Source organism: Amblyomma americanum, chromosome 3 (genome assembly GCF_052857255.1).
Source record: "Amblyomma americanum isolate KBUSLIRL-KWMA chromosome 3, ASM5285725v1, whole genome shotgun sequence".
Taxonomy (NCBI): domain Eukaryota; kingdom Metazoa; phylum Arthropoda; class Arachnida; order Ixodida; family Ixodidae; genus Amblyomma; species Amblyomma americanum.
The window spans coordinates 9,143,875-9,169,119 of record NC_135499.1 but is presented as its reverse complement, the minus strand read 5'-3'; the positions used below and the strand labels follow the sequence as shown (position 1 = coordinate 9,169,119).

The 25,245-nt window shown below is 46.5% G+C and overlaps 1 protein-coding gene across 8 annotated transcripts in view; it reads left to right on the top strand.

Annotated features, from left to right (window-relative positions):
- The window catches only part of LOC144124442 (glycoprotein-N-acetylgalactosamine 3-beta-galactosyltransferase 1-like), a 611,040-nt gene that overhangs the window by 56,829 nt on the left and 528,966 nt on the right, over positions 1-25,245 (top strand). The gene's annotated exons all lie outside the window — the stretch shown is intronic.

Sequence of the window (25,245 nt, the reverse complement as noted above, 5' to 3'; positions counted from 1 at the left end):
GAGTCGCGCTGTAATGGAAGGAAAGTGGAATTTTTTGGTTTTTGGGGAAAGGAGATGGCGCAGTATCCGTCTCCTATATCGTTGGACACCTGAACCGCGCCGTAAGGGAAGGGTAAAGGAGGGAGTGAAAGATTATAATATTGATCTGTCAAAGCCCTCTTACACTCAGGCGTTGCTTTTATCAGTCATAGAATCAAGTGACAACACAGCTTTATCCAGCAAAGTGACGCGCGTCACGCCACACAGCGCGACAATCATTGATATCTTTATCTGCAATATCAACACTCGGTCTTTGCTATCAGGAGTCGTCTGCAGTGATATAAGCGACCACTTTCCATCTATATGCTGGTTAAATGCGCAGACCACACAATCCGTGACCGCCCTGAAAGGTTTACTACACAGACTATCAGGCCTCTGACATTAGATGGTTTCCGTTCGAGCCTCATAAAAGAAACATGGAATACCATATTTCTTTCAGACACAGCTGATGCTGCGTATGAATCCTTCATTGTTATTTTCAAGCAGCTTTACCAGGATCATTTCAAGGAAAAGTCATAAAAAGAAGAGCAAAAGTCGTAAGCCATGTATCACTAAAAAGTGCTTAAAATGATAAAAAGAAATCCAAATTATTCAAGAAATTCCTCAAGACTGAGTCACTCGTCGATCTAACAGAGTTCAAACAATACCGTAACAAAGTAACTGTCTTTTTAAGGACCGATAAAAGAAAATACTTGCACGAATAATTTCAAACAGACTACCGTCAAGATAGCGCTGAAATATGGCAAAAACCTAATAAACTGCTTAACCGCATACCATCTGCTCCATGTGTTAGTGAACTTATCATTCATGGACAGCCAGTGCAGGGATCAGAACTAGCTGAAAGGTTCAACAAATTTCTCAGGGATGTTGTGAGCAGTGCGCCATGTACTCAGATGCAGACGCAAGTGATTGGAAAACATTACAACAGTATATTTCTTGAACCAACTAGTGAACTGGAAGTTAGCAGCATTTTCTCCTTACTTAGTAATAGTAAAGCGCTTGATATAGATGGCATTCAAGTTGCACCTGTTAAATATGTTTTAGATATTGTAGCTCCAGTACTTACATCTATAACCTCGCTTTATCAACAGGATGCTTCTCCAAACAGATGCAGGTATCAAAAGTTATTGTAATCTTTAAAACCGGACATAAAAATGACATGTCGAATTATAGACCAATCTCTATATTGCCTGTTTTTCCCGAAGGTTTGGGAAAATAATTTGTAAGAGACTATACAAATTCTGCAGCAAATTCAACATACTGTCTACGTCTCAATACGGATTTGTTCAAGGCAGATCCACTGAAAGAGCTTTATTAACACAAAAAGAAAGAATTCTTGAAGCATTTGAAAATAAAGAGATATGCATAAGATTTTTTTTTTTACTTTTCAAAGGCTTTTGACCGCCTTAATCACCACAAGTTACTACAGAAACTTGAACTCTACGGAATACGTGGCACACCACTGCTCATCGAATCATCAACATCGTTTTCAGTGTGTGGAAATAGGAAATGAGTTCTCTTTTCGGAAAATTTTTACCGGCGTCCCACAGGGTAGTATTTTGGGACCTTTGAACGCAGCCGCCGCGGTCAGGTTCGAACCTGACCGCGGCGGCTGCGTTTTTATGGAGGAAAAACGCTGAGGCGCCCGTGTGCTGTGCGATGTCAGTGCACGTTAAAGATCCCCAGGTGGTCGAAATTATTCCGGAGCCCTCCACTACGGACCTATTTGTTCCTCTCTTCTTTCACTCCCTCCTTTATCCCTTCCCTTACGGCGTGGTTCAGGTGTCCAACGATATATGAGACAGATACTGCGCCATTTCCTTTCCACCAAAAAACCAATTATTATTATTATTATTATTATTACTTTTTATTATTTACATTAATGACATTGTTAATATAAGTAATAAGCCTCAATACGTAACTTACGCAGATGACACTAGCATGTTTTTTAAAGGTAATAGTCTCGAATTTCTAGTCCCAACCATTAACAGCGCGCTGGATGCCCTCAAGCACTGGAGCGAAGCAAACTCGCTGGTGCTAAACGCGAAAAAGACAAAATCAGTGGTTTTCCAAGCGAGAAATGGGGCGATCATGGCAGAGCCTCAGTTTACCATTGGAAATTGTATTATAGAAATTGTAGATACGGCCAAAACGGAGTATTTTTCAGCAAGAGCATGGTCTGGGACGCTCACGTTAGTGTAGTTCTATGTCGCCTCGCGAAATGTGTAGGAATGCTAGCAAAATTGCGGTATTTTCTTCCGACGTCTAAAAAATACTAATTTACAACGCGCTGTTCCTCCCTCACTTAAATTACCGTTTCTTAGTATGGGGCAATACAACGCAGGCCAACATAAATAAAATATTCATGATCCAAAAGAAAGCAGTCCGGCACATCGCAAATATGGATTACCGTGCGCACACAGACGAACTTTTCACGTGCTTTAACATTACACCAGCTCATGACCTATATGAATATCATTTAGCACGGAGATATGAAAAGTGTATACGCTACCACCAGAACACGTTCCTAGAACTATCCTGCCTGAAAGCCACTAGTCCAACATATGCATTTCGAAATCAGTCATTCTGGTGCGTTCCCCTCTGTCGTACAGAATACGGACGTTCTATGTTACGCTTTGCAGTTCCACATGTATTCAATAAGCTGCTGAGTAGAGGCATATCTGTGGAAAATAGTAGCCCACGTGACATTCTTGTCGCTTTGAAGGGGCCACTTTCAGTCCTGTTGGTAAATGTGCTAACATACGCAAGCATTTTTTTTCCAGTTATGTGTACTTGATTTTATGAATCAGTTTGTCATATTATAAAAAGCGTACAAAAGCTTTAGTGTTCATGTTTTGGGCGTATATGTTCTTTTCTTTTTCTTTTAACAATATATCCTCGCAGTGCCTCATTTTTTTCTGCCTTGCCATTGTTAACCACGCTCTGTTGTCTTCGTTGTATTTTGCCTTGTAAAAGGGGGCCCGGGCTCCTTCAAGTGAATTTTCTTCACTTTTCTGTCCGGGCCTACCTACATCGTCCTAATGTAAATAAGGACGAACTTGAACTTGAAAGAGGTGCCGTAGTGGCGGGCTCCGGAATAATTTCGACAGGAAAGTGGAATAAAAGTTTATTTTAAGGAGAGGAAATTACGCCTTTCTCACATATCTCGGTGGACACCCGAACCGCGCCATAAGCGAAGGAAAATGAAAGTTGGTTTTTTAAGAAAAGGAAATGACGCCTGTCTCACATTGGGCCATTTCCTTTCCCCCCAAAAGAATTTCTTTTTCAATTTGGTGGATACCCCGCCGCGGTGGCTCAGTGGTTAGGGCGCTCGACTACTGATCCGGAGTTCCCGGGATCGAACCCGACCGCGGCGGCTGCGTTTTTATGGAGGAAAAACGCTAAGGCGCCCGTGTGCTGTGCGATGTCAGTGCACGTTAAAGATCCCCAGGTGGTCGAAATTATCCCGGAGCCCTCCACTACGGCACCTCCTTCTTCCTTTATTCTTTCACTCCCTCCTTTATCCCTTCCCTTACGGCGCGGTTCAGGTGTCCAACGATATATGAGACAGATACTGCGCCATTTCCTTTCCCCCCCAAAAAAACCAATATTTTCAATTTGGCTTTCTAAAGTTATCTGCAGGGTTTGTGCGTCGTTTGGTACCGGATTTGGTTTCATATCTCCGCATACAACGAGCAGCAAAAAGTTGTAAATATCACCGAAGCTATATTAAGTATATACTGTTTTGTGTGAGCGGCTTTAATGCCGTTTCGAAGAAAGCAAGGTGTTAAACAAACAAAAAATGCCTACTATTGTATGTGTGTAACTATGGCTATCTATGGAAACCGCCAGTCGCTCGACAACAACCGCATCGAGAGATGGAGCTTTTCGCTTTCGACGAGGGTTAACCACAGCTAAACCTCCAGCAATATTTCAAGGAGGAAGCGCTGATGTCATAAGAGTAGGACGAATGAACGAAACGAGTAGTGTGATTTAGAACAGACTCGAGGGCTTTGATGAGGTATGCTTGATGAGGATTCCAAATGGGCGATGCAAATTTTAGTTTGCACCTGACTAAAGATTTGTAAGCTAATAACATTACATGTTGGGGAGCATGGTGAAGATGGCGCTTGAGGAAACCTAGCGTTTTGTTCGCTGATGATATCATGTAACATGCAAGCTCGAAGAAAGATCGCTAGAAATTGTTATACGGAGTCTTGCCCCTAGTAGTGTGTAAGTGTTATGCCTAGTAGAAATTGTTATGCCTTATCTTAATTTTCATACAATGAACGATAATCTGACATTTATCATTACGGAGTGCGCAGTAGAAGTAGGAGGTAGGACGATTCGACAGGATTCCGGCAAGCTATCTCAGGAGATGAAAGATCTGATTAAGAAACTCCAAAGCATGATGCCGTCTAACCTTACAGACAGGACAGTACTAGCAGAGCTATCGAAGTTAATAAGTAAGCGCAAGGCAGCCGACATAAGGAAGCTCAATATGGACAGAATCGACCAGGCTCTAAAGAACGGAGGTACCTTAAAAGCGGTGAAGAGGAAACTAGGCATAGGTAACAACCAGATATGTGCGTTAAGAGACAAGCAGGGCAATGTCATTAGCAAAATGGATAAAATAGTTATAGTAGCCGAACAGTTCTACACAAATCTGTACAGTAGCCAATGTAATAAGAACGTTCATGAGAGAGACAGTAGCGCACAGCAGTGCGTCATCCCGCCAGTAACGAACGAGGAAGTAAAGAAAGCTTTAGGAGCAATGGAAAGGGGAAAAGCAGCTGGTAAGGATCAGGTAACAGCAGATCTGTTGAAGGACGGAAGTGACATCGTGCTATAAAAACTAGCCACCCTGTATACGCAATGCTTATGACCTCGTCCTTACCAGAAGCTTGGGAGAACGCAAACACTATCTTAATTCATAAGAAAGGAGACGCCAAGCACTTGAAAAATTAGACCGAACAGCTTACTGTCCGTTGCCTACAAGGTATTTACTAAGGTAATCGCTATAGAGTCATGGCAATCTTAGGATTTAATCAACCCAATGATCAGGCAGGCTTTCGTAAAGGATATTACACAATAGGTCATATTCACACTATCAATCAGGTGATAGAGAAATGCTCGGATTATAACCGATCCCTATATGTAGCCTTCATTGATTACGAGAAAGCATTCGACTCAGTGGAAACCTCAGCAGTCATACAGGCATTGCAGGATCAGGCTGTAGAAGAGCCCTATGTCAAAATACTGGGATATATATATATATATATATATATATATATATATATATATATATATATATATATATATATATATATATATATATATATATATATATATATATATCAACTGCGCAGCTACCATAGTCCTCCATAAAGCCAGCAATAAAATTCCAATAATGGTGGGCGTCAAGAAAGGAGACACGATCTCGCCAATGCTATTCACCGCAGGTTTACAGGAGGTATTCTGAGGCCTGAATTGGGAACATTTGGGGATGCGAGTATATGGAGAATACCTAAATAATCTGTGATTCGCTGGTGACATTGCCTTGCTGTGTCGCTCAGGAGATGAACTGCAAAGCATGATCAAAGATTTAGACAGGCAGAGCAGAAGGGTTGGTCTAAAAATTAACATGCAGAAAACCAAAGTAATGTTCGACAGCTTAGGAAAGGAAAAGCAGTTCACAATCGGAAGCGAGGTGCTGGAAGCGGTAAGGGAATACGTCTACTTAGGGCAGGTAGTGACAGCTTATACAGATCATGAGAGGGAAATAACTAGAAGGATAAGAACGACGTGGAGCGCATATGGCAGGTTCTCTCAGATCATGAATAGCAGGTTACCAATATCCCTTTAAGAGAAAAGCGTACAACAGCTGTATCTTACCGGTACTCACCTTCGGGTAGAAACGTGGAGGCTAATCAAAAGGGTTCAGATTAAGTTAAGGACAACGCAGCGAGCCATGGAAAGAAAAAAATGATAGGTGTAACATTAAGAGACCGGAAGCGGGCAGAGTTGGTGAGGGAACGAACGCGGGTTAATGCCATCCTAGTCGAAATCAAGAGCAAGAAATGGGCTTGGGCAGGGCATGTACTGCGAAGGCAAGATAACCGCTTGTCTTTAATGGTAACGGAATGGATTCTAAGAGAAAGTAAGCGTAGCAGGGGGCGGCAGAAGGTTAGGTGGGCGGATGAGATTGAGAAGTTTGCAGGCATAGAGTGGGCGGAGCTGGCAAAGGACAAGGTTAAATGGAGAGACATGGGAGAGGCCTTTGCCCTGCTGTGGGTGCAGTCAGGCTGATGATGGTACTTGTATGACTGAATTAGTTGTACGGGAGCTTCAGATATTACGTAAGAGAAGATTAGAGGATTACGCCGACGGCTAATGGACAAAATATTACATTTACGTGGGTGGAGTTCCATTAGCCACTTATTGCACCACTCCTGAACAGCATTAAGATCATTTTGAAGAGAAGATTGGTGACCGGTGGTGAGAATAGCACGATAAAGTACACAGTCGTCAGCGAACATGGGTATGTTTGATGTTACGTTTGAAGGCAGATCATTAATGCATATGAGAAACAGTAGCGGGCCAAGCACAGATGCCTGTGGGACGCCTGACGTTACTAAGAGTGAGTTAGAGTTCTTATTGTTAACGGAGACAAACTGCGAACGATTAGTCAAGAATTCTTCTATCCACGTCAAAATATGGAGGTGTAAATTTAATCGAGAAAGTTTCATCAGCAGGCGTTCATGGGGAACTTTATCAAAGGCTTTGGCAAAATCTCGAAATACGATGTCAGTCTGTAGATTAGAATCAAGATTAGCATGCAGGTCACGAACTAATGTAGCAAGTTGGGTCTCGCAGGAATAACCCCGGTGAAACCCGTGATCAGCAGTATGGAAAAAGTTGTTCGAATCATGGAATGCCATTATGTCGGTATAGATGATATGTTTCATGATTTTTCACGGAATACTAGTTAGAGAGATGGGCGGTAATTAAGCGGTGAGTTCTTGTTACCTGATTTGTAGACTGGAACGACCTTCCCATTTTTCCAGTCTATTGGCAGTTGACCTGTGAATAGTCACTGAGCGAATTAGTCACTGAGCGAATAACAAGCACAACAGAGATGAATATATATCGTTGGTATTAATCGATATTTTAGCGTTGATATTGTCAATTCCAGCAGAGGATGAATGTTTTCAATTAGTGACAAAATTCCTGCTGAATAAAATGTAGGAGGAGGCATAGTATCTTTAATAACTGGGGCGTTTGGAGGAAATTTCGGATCTGTTTCATTAGTAAACACGGAAGAAAAGGCTGCGTTGAACATGTTGGCGCATTCAGTGTCGCATACAGTTGCACCCGAAGCATCGGTGAAGGAAATAGTGTGTGTGTGCTGGAGGCGGAGGTTAATGACTTGCCAGAACCTACGGGGGTTAGTTGACAACATTTCAGGCAGATCGGAGTTTAAAAAGTGCGTTTTTCTTCTCGAATACTTGATAAATACGTTTTTTTTTCGGCTGCATAATATTTGTTCCAAGCGTGCTGCTGACTAGGAAGGAACTTGGCCGATCGGAAAAGGCGCTTCTTTTTATTTTCAAGACGTTTGAGTGTATTTCTGAACCATGGGTTTTGAGGGTTAGTTCGTATGTTTATTTTCGGAATGAAGGTGTCGAACAAATCTTCGATTTTCCTCTTAAACAAGGACCAGTTTTCATGGATGGATCTTTGATGAAAGGTAGATTTAAATCGTAGTAAAAATGTGCGAAGCTCATTATTTATTGCTGTATAGTTTCCTTTATCGTATAGTCGGATAGTTCGTTTAGTTGTTCGCGTAAAAATAGTTTAATCGTGAAGCCGGCATGTATGACGTGGTGATCACTGACGCCTGGTAGATACGTGATGGAATGAACGCATTCAGGGTTATCCGTTAATAAAAGATCTAGAATATTTGCGCAGTCTTCGGTTACACGAGTTGGCTCGGATATAGTTTGAATAGTTTGGTTTGGTTTTAAGGGGGTTTAACGTCCCAAAGCGACTCAGGCTATGAGAGACGCCGTAGTGAAGGGCTCCGGAAATTTCGACCACTGGGGTTCTTTAACGTGCACTGACATCGCACAGTACACGGGCCTCTAGAATTTCGCCTCCATCGAAATTCGACCGCCGCGGCCGGGATATAGTTTGAATGAGGATAAAATTAAGGCAAACGTCAAGAAATTCATTAGCATCCTTATTACCTGTAGCGGTTAGATTATGCCAGTCGATACTCGGAAAGTTTAAATCTCCGATTAGGAGAGTGCAGGTGTTAGGGTGGTTAGATTTAATTTCATTTAATGGGCTATTCGGTTTTCGAGGGAAGTCTGGGCTGTTAGGAGGCCTGTAGCAAACGCCGATCACAACTGATTTAGGTTAAGCGTGGCATAAAACCACTAATATTTCTATATCTGATGAAAGGTGAATGGCTTAGCATGATAGATCCCTTTCGATCTGGGCGATCTTTGTGAAAAACACAGAAATTAGGCAAGTTGGCAAGCACTTCACTATCAGACATATCGCTGTAGCCACGTTTGCGTCAAGACCAGTATGCAGCTGGCAGATGAAATGACGATGTGGGAAACAATGTCGCGCTTTGGAATGAAAATGCGCATGGTAGTAAAGATTGCTGACAATGAAAGGGCTTCTTGGTGTACATGCTTATAGAAATCTGTCGATAGGTGCTGAGATGGTTGCTATTTTACTTCTTTTACTGTTTGTGATGATTCACCGAATATCTAGCGTTTAGGACCACTATGTAATGTTTTGAAGCGCAAAGAGAACTTATCGGATACCGACTTGGCAAAGGCTACAAGATGTTTGCGGGCGTTACGAACGGGAAGGGAGAAGTCTTCGCCAATACTGTAGTTGGTGACTTTCGGCTTAGTGCCTAAGGAAAGAATGCTTTATTTGGTTTTCGATGAGGTGAATTTAACGATGATTGGCCTGGTGCGATCAGTTGAGTAGGGCCTGAGGTGGTGAGCACGCTCGATTAGATTGGGTTCGAAGGGAAAACCTAGTTGAGTGGAGCAATGGCGAATGACTCTTTCTACCGAGTCTGCAGGCGTTTCAGTGGGATTAGTGTCAGGAATATGGTAAAATATGAGATTATTACGGCGAGAGTGATTGTCTGGATCGTCCATACATGCTTTCAGTTTGCCGATCTTGCAGGTAAGCTTAGTGTTTAAATTTTCTAGGGCATCTATTTCAGAAAGGAGAGTAGAAAGTGTGGCGTAGTGCCATTGCAGAGTGTCCCTGAGCTTGTCTAAGTCGGTCAAAGTTGTTTCGGTAGTTTTCAGTTGGCCTTTAACGTCCTGCAGATGGGACATTAATCTAGCTTGCCTGGTAGTTAGTTTATGGAGCTCGGAAACTATGCTGTAGTAACGGGCGGGGCCTGGGTCAGTTTCAACATCGCCTGGCAATAGTAAAAGAAAACAGAGAACACGTAAACACTCGGCAACAATACTACAGTAGCACTGAGGGCTGGGCAGCTGCATTAAAAATAGTTACTGTTTTTTTTAGCAGATAGGAAAAACTTATTACTAACCTGCATTGTGAAAAGTAGCGGATTAGTGGTCTGCGCGGATGCACAGCTACCGAGCCCGCAGAGCGGCGGCGATGACAGCAGGGGCTTTATATGGCTGATAGAATTATCAGATTATATTCTTGGTGGTGGGACTGGCCACTGGGTGGATGGATACGGCTGAACCCTTTAAATCGGGCGGTGGCTGAAGCCACCTAGCCATGACTTATGAAATTTCACTCTTGTCTTGATTATAGCCACCAATCAGATAACCTTCGCTTCGTTACTTCTACCCGCTTAAAATCTACTTTCCCTTCACTGTTCCTAAACGCCCAATGCCTTGGATAAATCAGCCACGCTGCTTTCCACTGTAGGATGAAGCAAGATGACCAAGCTGGCGACCATGAGGGTAGACGATGGGGCAGCAACGGAGATGGGGCAGGCGGATGAAAAAGGCCTTTTTCAAGGAACTTCGGGGCGGCGGTCGAAACTGATGTGCAGGAGGCAGACGGCAGAGCGGCGAAAAGCAGTTTCACAGCGAAGGCGAACACCTGCATTGTGAAAAGTAGCGGATCAGTAGCCTGCGCTGATGCACAGCTACCAGTGAGATGCTACGTGCACTTTAATGTTATATTTCTCTGGGTATCATGAGCAAGCTTTTCAAAGGCGACCTTGCAGCGCTCATCGCGCTGCGAACGCTGTAAAAAGCGCAACTAAGACACCTTCTGTTTGCTGTGCCGCGTGCAGCGTCGCTTCTTTGGATGCACAAAGCATGGCCTCTGGCTTGTCAATGCATGGTCTTATTTGTTTCGCTGAGACCGCTCCTGCATGGTATGCACTGCGTAAGCTTTGCCAACTTCCGGCACATGAAGCCCGTCACATGGTGCACTGTGTAGTCAGCGACCTCAGAGCTGGCATAAACATGGTCGAAAGCGTGTTCACATTCGATGTCACATGATATGAGGCCACTGTGCTTTGCTTTATTCATTGCGGCAATTTGCTTTGCTCTGGCTTCCTGTCTTCAGAGATGTGAAGTCGCTCAAAGTCAGCCGTGGTGAATCCTGAGCCGTGTAATTTCGGCAGTTGTCGAATTTAGGAGACTTCACTAAACTTAATATGCACAGAATGTTGTAAGGTTGGTGAAATGTCGGCATCGAAGGTTGATAATTTGGAATTTTGACTGCTTACGTGGCGGATGACTCCGAAGAGCTTTTGCAAGACGTCCTGGTTGAGATTGGCGGTCAAAACGTACTTAAAACCGCAGTACTTCAGTAAAACGTGACCTTGAAGACGCCGACCACAACAAAGGAAAGAACACACAAAAGACGTTTCGGCTGCCATACGGGAGCCGTGTTCACAGTAAAAAACGAGAAGCGGGTGCGCGGGCTTATGTGTGCTGGAAAAGGGGGCGCAGGGAGCGTGCGTAAGCAGTTGTCAGATTTCCGCAGTTTCGGTTCAAGTTGTGACAGGTCGTTTGTATAATAAAAGGTTCCAGGTGAAGACGAGGGAATTTCCTCTTTTCGGCCGCAAGCACTTGCGCCTTGCCCCAGTCGATAACGTGTTGTTTCGATATGCAGTGTTGGGTGATGGCACTGGAATCCACTTTCCTGTTTTCAACGTCGTTTTTGTGATCTTTTAGACGCCTTTACTTCAGTAAGTATCTTGAGAGCTGTAGTGTAGAAAGGAGAGTCACCCTCAGGGCTTCGGCTGTTGAGGGAGTTAAAAAGCTAGTCGGCGTAATTTTACCTCACTGAAGATCCTTTTCCCAAGTGTTCCGCCGATGAAGGAATGATGCGAGCACGCGAAGGTCTTTTGACCCAGTTCTGATGCCTTCCTTGGCATGGCTGCGATTCAACGCATCGAACACGTTGTTCATTCGCAAAGTGAAGTCAATTGTTGCCTTTACGTTCTCGGGGCCTTGGACGCCCTTCTTTGAGTAAATTCAAGGCCTTTTGCAACACTTCGTCTGAGTACTTATGTAGCATCTTCTCTGTGCTGGAAGGGTTAATATGCGCGGAGGTTATCTTTGGAAAGACTTTCTGACGGGCTAGTCGGTACATATTCATTTCTGAAGGCTGTGCGCTAAAAAAACGTTCACAGGAAAACTCTTTGGACAGACTCCCAACTGTCCGGGATGCTTCGTGTCTGAAACAAATTTTCGCAGCGGGACCATTTTACATACTCGCTCGCCGTTGACTTTCAGAACCTTCTATGCGTGTAGATGATTCCTGACGCATTTGATAGGGTGTGACGCATCTGAAAAGACGTAAACATTGCGCTGATCATTCAGAGCATGGACAAAAAGTTTTTCGTGTTGTCAAGACACCCGCTAACGGAAAACGGCTTCCACGTTGTCCTGTTTGTTGCAGCCCCGTCGCAGACTAATGAGTCTGCGAAAACCCGGCTTCTTCCAGAAGTAGGATTGCCCCCAGAACAATCTGTGCCAGCATTCTTCTCTTAGGGGGCCCTTTGCTCGCAAACACGCCCACAGGCTTAGCGTAGCCTTTTCTAAATGAGCGTTCGTTTTAAAGCGAAAGCTTTACTACTTCAGCCAGCGAGCATTTCAGCTCGTCGCGCACTTCAGCCGCATGCCGTGTGCCGTATGCCGTGGCCGACGAACGACCTTGAGCCGCCGTTGCCTAGCAACACCGCAGCCGCGCTGCTACAGATGGCGCCGCCGTCGACGCCGCCGTCGACGCCGCTGCCTTCGCCGCTCGCTCCACCAGATGAGCTCCGCTGGGGTAAAATAAAGTCACTGGAACGGGAAATGTACCGCATTCGTTTTCTCTCGCTGCCGCGCCGGCGGGCCAGCGCGCGCGGACCATTTATGGCGGGGAATGACCACGTCACTGCCGAGAACGAACCGGGAGTGCACCGGGAGTGCGCGCGCGCTTCCAAGACGTGGTCATTCCCGGCAATAAATGGTCCGCTCGCTTCTTTTTCGCGCCCGCCGGCACACAGATCGTCCGGAGCATTACGTATCACTTGCTCTAATGGGCCGAGATAAGCGTGCACAGCATTTCCAGTCACGTAGTGACGCTTGTGGTGCAGTTCATGCCTGCGTAGAGACTGCGCGCGGCCATCGCTTCAGCGGCGCTGGACCAAATATGGCGGCTCCGGTGATGGTTGCGGTACTTTTCCCGTTCCAGTGACTTTAGGGTAGACGGCGAGGAGGTGTCGCCTTGCGGGGGTTATATATACAGTGTTGTGCGTTTTTATCGTGAACACTTAAAAAAATTTCCCCGCGTCAACCGCTGGCTCATTTCCATTGTGTATATTTTCAATATACACTTTCCCCATTCGCGTGTGGGAAAGTGTATATTGGACAGACGGGGCGTTGCCTAAATGAAAGGTTGAGGGAGCATGAGCGTTCGATGGGGACGGGAACAGGTTCTAATGTGCCTCGTCACTGTAAGGACTGTCAACAAAGCACCTGCGGGCCCATTCCTGAAAAAACTAGTTTTAGGTAGAGGCCGGGATCGAGTGTCCCGCGAATTAAAAGAAGCCTTTTTAATTAGGAAAACGGGCCTGAGTGCCGTTAGCGATGCTTCTATATTCTTGTATAAAAGCGAAGAAGCCTTTTTAGGAAAGTTTTCTTGATAGGAATACGTGTACAGGTGCTGCGGCTTTTCCAATGTAATTTGAAAGGTTGAGTGCACAAACCTTTCTAGATGGTTTCCTTGTCTCACGCGCTTTTTCTGGATATTTACGGTTTTAATGCCTTTTGGTTGGTTGTCATTCTTTCAGATCCAAATCAGTCATGTTTCTTTGGCCCTTTACACCACGTGTCATGCCTGTTATTGTTCTTTCTCCGAACTTATCGTTTTTTACTGTCATGTTTTTTGGAGTTTTTTTCTTTTATCGCTTTTATGACCCTACTAATCTTTCTGACGTTTGCTGCAGCTGATAGGTGGTGTGACGGTGAACCTATATATTATGTGTTTTCTTTCAATAAAAAATCAGTTGTCAGTTGCGCGTTGTCTTGTCCACCTTTCTTGTGATTGTCTCTTATTTTTGCGCTAACATTTGTACATAGAACTATGCACCAACTAGCCCCGCAACAAGTGTTACTTGTGCACACAGAGCTGCGTATGATAGTAACTTTTCTATCGTAGCAAGTTTGACAACGGTACTTACTTAGTTGAGCCGTGCATGATGCGAAAACACAATCGTCTACGTAGAGATCGGAAACCAAAACCCGCAGACAACGCTTTTTCGCTGAAGGGCGGCAGTGGCGCCATCTGTTTTCAACAGTGGAAAGCGTCACGACAAGGCCGCCGAGTCGAGCGTTGCCACGGCTGGTCTCGAGGGGAGCGCGCGCTTCTCTTCTTATGGCCCTGTCACACTAGCCCGACACGACACCGATTCGGTCTGCCAACACCGTGTCTTCGGGATGTCTGCGTCTATGTCACACTGCGCCGACGTGAATGGCCGGCCGACAGTCGGCGTCGGCTCCCTCTCGCTCGCCAAACAGGTGTTGGCCGATGGTCTGCAAACCCATGTCACACTAGCAAGACAACGCTCGGAAACCATCGGCCGACTCCGTGCCCTCTCTTCTCGCGTTGTCACGAAAAAGGCGCGCCGCAGTGGTAGTTTGTCACGTGACCTTCCCGGGGGAATTCTGCTCTCGCTGCCGCCTTTCTGCGCTACTCGGCGCCGACCAAAGCATCCACACTCCGGTAATCTCCGCGCGTCTGAAATGGAAGCTGAATCGGCGGCTGCTGTTGCTACAGCAGCTCTAGTAATGCTGGAGCTGTTGGAGGAGCCGCTTGCAAAGAAGCCGCGGACTTCCTGGGTGTCGCCGTGGCTGCAGCGCAGGAAACAGCAGGGCGCCTATGAAAATCTGATGCGGGAGCTGGCCCTTGAAGACAGCGAAAATTATCGCCGCTGGATACGGATGGACACGGCCACCTTTGAAGAGCTCCTTGGTGAAGTAAGGCCGCACATCACCAAGAAAGATACGCCTTTCAGGGAAGCTATTCAGGCAGGAGAACGGCTGGCCATTACTCTACGGTACCTTGCAACAGGTGAGCGATCGAGCGCGTAGCACGCTATGATATCCGGCACATTTTAAACTCAGCAGAGATTCAGGTGCCGGAGCTGGAGGCGACGTTTATTACCATTTGCGCTTTATGTGTAAAATCGCGTAAGAAATTTAGTTGAATGACATGATTTGCAGCATACTGCTCGATCGCTGCCGTTCAAGCGCTGTCATGTCTAAATTCCTCAAGGGCTTCCACTTGCGCATCAGCAGCAATCGGTTCCCTGTAAAAAGTGCGCACAGTGATCATCACGTGCATTTAAGCATCTTAATTATTGCTGTTAATGCTAATTAGTGTGAACCAGCCTAGCATTTTAATTACGTTTTCTGAGTGAGTTAATTGAAGTCGAATTAAAGCGATTGTGGCAAATAAAAAAAATCAAAAAGTGCGATAGACTGCATTTATAGGGCCTACTGCAGAATATCATGGCGGGAGATAGAAAATAACAGGGCTGAATTGTGTTTAGGGAAACAAGCCAGGCAGACGAATTGGACAGCTCAAGTGGGACTCACCACTGCAACATAATTTTGGCGTTAAAAGCATCTGCTGCCTGCATTTTTTTGCCGTTTTCCGCAGGTTACATTTTAAATGGCATCTCAGCACCTGCACCTGCCAGCACTCGCACCTAAAGTTGTCTCTGGTGTGCAGTGATTGAATGCTACTTCTTTGCAAGGACAGCTGGGAAGTTTGTTTTTTTTAAACCATTTTCTGGTGTGTTTTGCAAGCTGGGTTAACAGATAATTTTGCCGTGTGTGTATGCCACAGATTCAAATCCCCTTCTGGAAAAAATGTAGTCCACATTACACTAATGCCCACATTCTTTCAGGAAACAGCGAAATGTCGCTGCAGTTTGCATTTTATGTGGCACATAATACTATATCCGGAATTATATCTGAGGTGTCTCAAGCAATATACAGAGTTCTGAAGCCAAAAGTGCTGAAGGTATGTGCACTTTACTGTAATTTTCAACACTTTACACATTATCAAGGATGGAAACCAATGCTGAAGTGTTGTCGTTTATGTAATGCTGCAGGCAATCTGCAGATGTACACATTCACTCAAAATACTGCTCGACATAAATGTATGGCGCTAGAAAAGTTCATTTCCGCAAACAGTGCTTTGCAAAGCTTCCTTGACAAGCAATAAAAAAGTGCTTGTGTATAAATTATGGACTACACTAAAAGAAGTTGTCATAAAGAGTACACCAAATTTTATAGTGAAATTGTGTGCGTCCATTAATATACAGTTGAGCAAAGCATGTCTCAACGTTGCACATTTGGTTGTTTCCCTTCTACAGGCACCCACATGCCACGACGAATGGCTACAAATTGCGCAAGGCTTTCAAGAACTGTGCCAGTTCCCACATTGCATAGGGGCACTGGATGGCAAGCATGTTGTCATCACGCCACCACCAGGGAGTGGAGCTGCGTACAGGAACTATAAGGGAACATTTAGTATAGTTGTAGTAGAATTTCAAAAGGTCGTTCGTTTCTTCGAGGATGGTTCACAAACCCTTCCTCTAGTGTCGTTCGGCTTGGAAGATGAACAGGAGGCGAGCTTGTAGATGATGACAGCAGAGCATATATTTACAACATACATATACAGAGAGTTAAACTGGAAAAAGCCGAACTGAATTTACAAAAGAACAAACTTTGCACTACTTTACTCATCGACCGGGCAGGTTAGAGCATAAGTAGCATCACATTACATGCTAAGCATGGAGCCTCAGCTCAGACTGGACTGGACTGCATCCGTTTACATGTGCTTTTAAGCACTTGATTAACAAAGGACTAAGGGCGGTCATTTCCAGTGGCCTGCCCAAAGCATCAATTCTCCAATCAAAAATAACATGCGAGATGGGGACAACCCCTTGGGTTGGGCTTAGCCTCGAACCCAGAGTCTGTTAACAATACAAACTAAATAAACAACAAAAACGCCACCACTCTCTCTCAAGTGAGAGTATACACAGGCTCTCTCTTCGGAGCTAATCCTTGCCTCAGGCATGCATACCGCCTCCCACCATCGGTCCGCGTCGCTCGTCAGCAACAGAGGAGGGGGCGAAAGGGCCCACGATGCTGCCGCGCTACCGACGGCGGGACACAGCTAATAAGCATGAATGGGTTCGTCTGTTGCTCCGGGAAACCAGACTAAGGGTCGCCCCCTGTCTTCCCACATTCTTGGCGAGTCTCTCCTGTCCGCCATGACAGGTGTCCGTCACGGCCATCCTGGGAATGCGCTTTTGTTCACTAGCGCCTGTCTTTCCACATTCTTGGCGAGTACTGCCTGTCCGCCATGACAGGTGTCCGTCACGGCCCTTCTTGGAATGCGCTTTTGTTCACGAGGCACGGCGGGAAGCTGTGGGTGCCTTCCCGGCGATAGCCCACGTCGTAAGGGGGGGGGGGGGCGGTCCGTGCGTCAAGCCACAATTTTCGTTCCCGGTATGTACTCGGGGGCTCTCGCTTATACTGGGGAGCGGTTTCCGCGTGTGCCGGCTTCCTGCTTTCTGCAAAGGTATGCAGCTGGAAAAGAGGGGCGGCCTTACACGCCCCCTTTAAGAGTATAAACCGAGCTTGCTATCAGCTCGTTTATGCTTCCTAACAAAGAGGCCTCAACACTTTCATATTACAAATGTCAGCCCTCCCGGGGCAGAGTTTCTCCTGGGTACTCAAATCTTCGAGAACCAAAGCAAAGAAACAATCAATAACCAGAAAAAAACTACAAGGCATAACATTGGTGCATGCTGCTGTACAGTTCGCTGAACGGGCAGCCACATCATGCACTGCGCAGAGTCCACATTTGAAGCACGCACAAAGCCACATTGTTCCATCACTGCTCACAGGTCTGCAGACAACACTCACAGGCACAGGCTGAGTGTACTCATATAATAGTCTCCTCGTAAGTGCCCGTCTTCAACACATGGCATCCCGCTCACCCAGCGTCGGTTGAGTGGGAACATTCACGCCTTGTCCAGGCCGGCATGGTTGCGCCACTCGACCTGCCACAAAAGCTGACCATTGGGCTCTCGCTGCCACAATATCGGGCCATGGAACTTCCATGGCGGCTTAGGAGGTGGAAAAGGCACAAAGCCCATTCGATCCAGTTTGGCGGGGATTGGAAGACTGCTATCATTGATCCTCAAGTGATCCTGATTACCACCGAAAAACGCACTGCGACTGCAGGATTTCTGTATGGCGCATTTCAGCATTCGTGCTGAGACACTATGCGTTACAAACTCTGTCGCCGAATCGGGCCACTCCTCCAGGTCATTGCGTCTGACAGTGGAATTGCTACCGCTGTGATTCGGAACAAACGCCCCATTGGCGGGCAATAAGTGACCCAAGCTCTCCATGAGGACCTCATCTTGAGCACACCTGGTCTCACTCGATTGGTGAACATTTTCAGTCACCAGTACTAGCTCAAAATTAGCTCTTTCCGGAAACAACTGCTGCGAATGTGTTTTTGGCCGCTCTGAAAGTGCGCTGGATGTACCGTTCATGTTTTCGCAGCTTTTCACTCTCCTTATTTCACTCTCAGTACCCTTAAATCACGAGCGCTGCGTTCCCTGACAGTTGTTTTTCAATCTGACTTGATAGAGCCACTGGGGATTTTGCTACCTGCATCTCAGTAACCTCGTTATTCTGGCCTACTACCTCTGTCACATTTTCAGGGAAGTCGTTGTCAACCTCTCCAGTGCTCTGAGCTTCAGGGCCTAGGTCTGCATGGTCTCTGTCCTTTAACTCGGACGTCGCGCCATCCTGCCCGCCGCCCATATACCTCAGCACAAGGTCTCTTAGAAGGGTAGCGGATCGGGCTAGTTGGTGCAGATTTGACATTTTCAGAAGCGCTAAAACACCGAGGACGCAGAGGGAACAGACAGGGACGAGCGCTACTTCCAACTGTTTATTTCGTAAAACCGCAAGTGCTTTAAACAGTTCTCGAACGCTTTTATGACACGGCAGTAAACTACACGTGCGAGAATACACAGTATAGCTACCGAGACTAAAAGAACCAAGGAGATAAGTGCACGATTACGTTGATACCCTGAGGAAGGCAAGTTCTTTTTTTGACAATGAAATGGACGGTGAGCTTACACAAGTGCTACCCAGTGATGCTATGTTCTGTGCTTCTATAATCTCTCGGGTTAGTTGATCACGACTACGTCCGATGATGTGGCACTGATTTAACAATGGAGCACAATTGCGGCACTTACTGCAGTGAATGGCTAGGTTGCTTCCGTAGGAATTTTTAACATTGTTGTTGTGCTGGCGTAGCCGGTCATTGAGACAACAGCCCGTTTGCCCGACATACTTTTTGCCACAAGATAGAGGGATGCAGTACACAACACAGTCTACACAGTCCACGTACGCTGTTTGGTGTTTGATACCACATAATTGTTTGCCAGAAGAGTAGGGTTTCGTCAGCTTGCAAAGCTTGTTTAGCTTGTTAGGGGCCGTGAAAACAACTCTAACATCTGCTTTCTGCGCTACCTTTTTTAGGTTGTGTGAAACAGTGTGCACGTAAGGGAGCACAGCAACCTTTTTTCTCTCACTAGACTTATTTGCGATTTCGTCGCGACCGTTCAGGTTCCTAAGGACGCGTTCTGCTACCGAGATCTGAAGTGGAACCGGGTAACCAGCGGCGGATAACCGGTTCACTTGTTTATGAAAACTACGGGGCATGCAGTGGTGACAAAATCTTGCCACCACTGCATGCCCCGTAGTTTTCATAAACAAGTGAACCGGTTATCCGCCGCTGGTTACCCGGTTCCACTTCAGATCTCGGTAGCAGAACGCGTCCTTAGGAACCTGAACGGTCGCGACGAAATCGCAAATAAGTCTAGTGAGAGAAAAAAGGTTGCTGTGCTCCCTTACGTGCACACTGTTTCACACAACCTAAAAAAGGTAGCGCAGAAAGCAGATGTTAGAGTTGTTTTCACGGCCCCTAACAAGCTAAACAAGCTTTGCAAGCTGACGAAACCCTACTCTTCTGGCAAACAATTATGTGGTATCAAACACCAAACAGCGTACGTGGACTGTGTAGACTGTGTTGTGTACTGCATCCCTCTATCTTGTGGCAAAAAGTATGTCGGGCAAACGGGCTGTTGTCTCAATGACCGGCTACGCCAGCACAACAACAATGTTAAAAATTCCTACGGAAGCAACCTAGCCATTCACTGCAGTAAGTGCCGCAATTGTGCTCCATTGTTAAATCAGTGCCACATCATCGGACGTAGTCGTGATCAACTAACCCGAGAGATTATAGAAGCACAGAACATAGCATCACTGGGTAGCACTTGTGTAAGCTCACCGTCCATTTCATTGTCAAAAAAAGAACTTGCCTTCCTCAGGGTATCAACGTAATCGTGCACTTATCTCCTTGGTTCTTTTAGTCTCGGTAGCTATACTGTGTATTCTCGCACGTGTAGTTTACTGCCGTGTCATAAAAGCGTTCGAGAACTGTTTAAAGCACTTGCGGTTTTACGAAATAAACAGTTGGAAGTAGCGCTCGTCCCTGTCTGTTCCCTCTGCGTCCTCGGTGTTTTAGCGCTTCTGAAAATGTCAGGTCTCTTAGCTCTTCTTTTTCATTCGACTCGATCTGTCGCATTCGCTCTCGGAAATTCAATTCAAGGCGACGAATAGTATCCTGCCCTGCTTCTGATAGGGTAGCATCTCGGAGAGTTTTCCATTCGGGAACAAACTCATTACTGAAGGCGCTTTCATGACTGAAATGCCCGTTCACGACAGTCGACATTTCCTGCACCTTTGAATCCGTTCCCTTTCCTTCGTTACGGCTCTCTGCTTCCGCCAAAGATTTAGGTAGTTCGCTATTAACTGCACACACACTCTGAGCTTCAAGGCCTAGGTCTGCATCGTCTCTGCGCTTTCCATCGGACGCATTGCCGTGCTGCCCGCCGCCGGCATAAATCAGCTCATTATTAACCGCACCAACACTCTGAGCTACAGGGCCTATAGGTCTGCATCGTCTCTGCGATTTCCATCGGACGCATTGCCGTGCTGCCCGCCGCCCGCATAAATCAGCTCGAGCATTTTTAGCTGTTTCTGCTCCTGCCTTTCAATCTGTCTCATCCGCTCCTGAAATTTCAACTCAAGGCGGCGGATAGTCGTTTGGCCTGCCTCTGAGAGAACACCTTGAAGCGTTTTAAATTCTAGGTCTAATTTAGAACTGAAGGAGTTCTTAAAACTGAAAATTTTCTCCATGCTGGTCACGTGCTCCATACCTGCACCCTAAGCCTTCAGAGTAGCAACCATGCCAACCTCGACAAAACGCAAGAAATCCCACTCACCCGGCGCAGATCTTCTGGTGTCTGCCGCCCAGAGCCCGGATGATGCGTCCGCTCTACCAGCTTCGGTAGCAGCCGAGGTGGAGTCGTCCCTTGACAGCTCCTCGCTGCTCCGTGTCGGATGGCCTGTGGTTGTCACTGCGATGCCTGGCCTTGAGATGAAACGTGCCGAATCCTGTCGACTGCGCCAGTAGAATTTCAAAAGGTCGTCAGTTTCTTCAAGGATGGTTCGCAAACCCTTCCTCTAGTGTCGTTCGGCTTGGAAGATGAACAGGAGGCGAGCTTGTAGATGATGACAGCAGAGCATATATTAACAGCATACATATACAGAGAGTTAAACTGGAAAACGCAGAACTGAATTTACAAAAGAACAAACTTTGCGCTACTTTACTCATCGACCGGGCAGGTTAGAGCCTAAGTAGCATCAAGTTACATGCTAAGCATGGAGCCTCAGCTCAGACTGGACTGGACTGCATCCGTTTACATGTGCTTTTATGCACTTGATTAACAAAGGACTAAGGGCGGTCATTTCCAGTGGCCCGCCCAAAGTATCAATTCTCCAATCAAAAATAACATGCGAGATGGGGACAACGCCTTGGGTTGGGCTTAGCCTCGAACCCAGAGTCTGTTAACAATACAAACTAAATAAACAACAAAAACGCCACCACTCTCTCTCAAGTGAGAGTATACACAGGCTCTCTCTTCGGAGCTAATCCTTGCCTCAGGCATGCATACCGCCACCCACCATCGGTCCGCGTCGCTCGTCAGCAACAGAGGAGGAGGCGAAAGGGCCCACGATGCTGCCGCGCTACCGACGGCGGGACACAGCTAATAAGCATGAAGGGGTTCGTCTGTCGCTCCGGGAAACCAGACTAACCCCCGAATGCAGATATGTAACTTGGCTCGAACTTAACTTCCATCGGTCTCAAGTGAGCTCTATCGTGTTTCATAAACCAAACTCGGCTTGAAGTGCGACTTGCAACCGGCTTGGCTCGATCCTAGTTCGGTCCAACTTCAAGTCGGCTGAGGAGCTTGCTTGAAGCTGACTTCGTTGTGTTTTCCAACATGGCCACCTACCGATCGGACGTCGCGCGGAGGGTAGCTGCGTTCAAGTTCGCTTGCCACGCCATGGACGTAGTATTTTCTGAGGCCCATTCGTTGCCGAAGATTCCACGGCCAGCGTTACGAGATCGGGGGAACCCCATGGAGCCCTACGACGACGAGCAGTTCCTCGCCCGCTATCGGTTCTCCAAGAACGCCGTGCAGGAGCTGCTCACCGTGTTGCCCCTGTGTGAAAGTCCCGACAACAGGGGATAGCCTGTTCCTCCGATGCTGCAGCTACTCCTGGCTTTGAGGTTTTATGGGGCCGGTACTTTCCAAACCGTCACCGGGGATCTGGTGCGGATTTCGCAGCCCACGGTGTGCCGCGCAGTTGGCAAGGTCACCTTGCTGATTGCCAAGCACCTGCGCCCGATGCTGGTGCAGTTTCCAGCCGTCTCGCAGTTTGAAAAGCTGATGCGGGACTTTTATGAGATCGGTGAATTCCCTGGTGTGACCGGCTGCATAGATTTCACGCATGTCCGCATCAACAGCCCGGGTGGTGCAGATGCGGAAGTCTACCGAAACCGCAAAGGCTATTTCTCCATCAATGTGCAGGTGAGCAATGAAAATTGAAATTCTCTGAACAGTTACCACTGTTCAGCTCATTCGTATTCGTTCGCGTCGTGTACGTGCTGTCATTTTATTTATTTCCCCGCGGTGCTACGAACGTACAGTCACAAGATTACTTGCCCGAAAGACGCGGGTTCGATCCCGGCCGCGGCGTTCACATTTCGATGGAGGCGAAATGCTGGAGGCCTGTGTACTGTGCGACGTCGTTGCACGCTGAAGAACGCCAGGTGGTAGAAATTTCCGGAGCCTTTCACTACGGAGTCCCACATAGCGAAATGTGTCTCTTCGGAATATGCGATCGAGGCCCAGCATTTTGTTTTAGTACTGCTTTTTAATGTAGCTTTGTACTCCATGAAGAGTGTAGCTTCGTTCTCCATGCTCCATGAAGAGTAGCACTACATTCTAGGCGCTATATTACCACGCAATCACTGTGCAAATTCACCGCAAGGAAGGTTAGTTAATGTTTCCAAAGACAGTAGTGCATGACAAAGTTGACAAAGCTTGACCACACTTTCGAGCTGTGGCATTAAATCAACGCAGTATTCCTTTATACGTGCAGGTACCAAAAAGCCCAAATAAAGACACGGAATGTGGTCGAAAGGACATTCGGTGTCTGGAAGCGCCTCTTCCCTTGTCTGGATATGGGGCTCCAGCACAAGCCGAAACAAGCTGTAGTGATCATCACAGCGTGTGCAGCCCTGCAGAACTTTGTATGTTTGATGAAGGAGCCACAGCCTCCTATTGAAAGCGCTCCCATCCAGGACGCTCCACCGGCTCGCACCAGCACGACAGCAGCGAGGCGGCCAGAGCACCTGCCACCTGTTGATGCTGTCAGCGACAGCTTGTCGGGAATGCAGGCACGACGGGTGCTCATCCAGAAGAGCTTCACATAGGTAAGAAATGCACAGTCCTCAACACTGTCCCATGCATTTTGAATAAAGCATGTTTATAATGCGCACTTGCTCATGCTACCCGTATCCCAACTTTTGTGCAGGAACTAAAGAAATGTTAGAGCAATGGGAACGACTAGCAGCAGTTCAAGCGGCGGGACGAAGAGGTCGACGAAGTGCAGCTGGGGATCCTGAGTGACTCCTGAGAGTGTGCTCATCATGACGCTCTCTGATCTACGACCGCAGACCTTCACTGCTAATACACCCCTTTACACTAGAATTTTTTCTCAGCTTCGGAAGCTTTTAAGTTGCGAGCTTGTTGCATTAACAAACTGCTACTCTTCCACTTCTAGGTTCTGCATTTCTTGCTATAGTGTTCTATTTCAAATACTATTTTTCAAGAACGCTGTATTGATCTTGCAGGAGGCGAATACCAGAAAAGCTCTTGTTGACCCTGCTGCTGAGGGTCTTAATGGCGCTCAGTTCATTTGTTTAAGAGCTGCTGCCTTGGCGGCTTTGCTTACACGCATGTGAAAAATTACCAGATTTGGTAAAGTACAACAGTTAGGCCTTAGGTGGAGCAGTCGCAGGGCTTGTGCACCTTTCCACAGAGCAAACATTTGTGTGGCTGCTTTGGTAGCGGCATGGAATTCAGGTTCCTCACAGCAAGTAGTTCTGCTACTTCGTCTTTCCTACTTTCACCTGGCTTGCACTTCAAGCTTGGGCTCTTGCATGTCTTCCATGTGTTGAGTATAAATTTGTTTTTATGTCACAATTGTAATGACAAAGAAGTGCCCATGTGGCAGCGGGACTGCTCTCGGCAAGCGCGTGCTTCGGGTTGGTGCTGCTGGAACCGTTGACTGTCTGTGAACGCTGTTCTGCGCTTTGTACTTTCTGCCCGGAAAACCCATTGCACAATCATTAATTTCAAATATCCCTTTTACAACAAAACGAGACGTTCCCAATTGCCTACAATGATGAAATTCCAGATCACTGCGAAGTTTTGTTTTCTGGCTTGCCAACAGAGGTGTGTTATGAATCAGTTATTAAATTTCTCACTTTTTTTTGGCTGTATTGAGGTAAAAAAAAACATGAGTGTATTCTTTTCATTTGGTTTGCTTTAAAGATGGTGTACAACGGTCGAACCTTCAGCTGTCACACTGGAGCCTTCTTTTCAAGGAACGATGCTCGAGTGGTTTGTTGTGCATTGTCGCTCTCTCTCGTCTCTGTTCAAAGTGGGAGTTGGTTGTTGTCATAGTATCGTGCAAAAGGTCGATTCTTTAGGTCTGAAATGGGCTTCCTGACATGATCCACATGCCTCGTCCAGCTCAATCTCTTACAACAAAGTTGCATAACGGGCAGTAACTGGCACAGAGAAAGAAGCGAAAGAAGCAGCATATGTGCGGAGAGGATTCCAGGCATTGTTGTGTCATGGTGAAACATACCAACCTACAGTGTGTGACCTGTGAGCATTTTTAATTTCCAAGTGTAAAGGTCATGGTCGTACATAGAACTCCTGTAACTGTTGCTAAGGCTACACAATCTGTCTGCGAGCAGTTGCACTCAATATTCATTGTCCTCGAGCCAAATGCACCTGGTGTTTGTTAGGTGCCTTGCTTTGCATGGCTGAATACAAACCCGAGATCATAAAGTGAGTCGTCATGAGCCAACACCAACAGTTAGTCGAGATCATTGTGTGCGGGCACTACTGATGTTTGGGAACGCCTTGCTGCC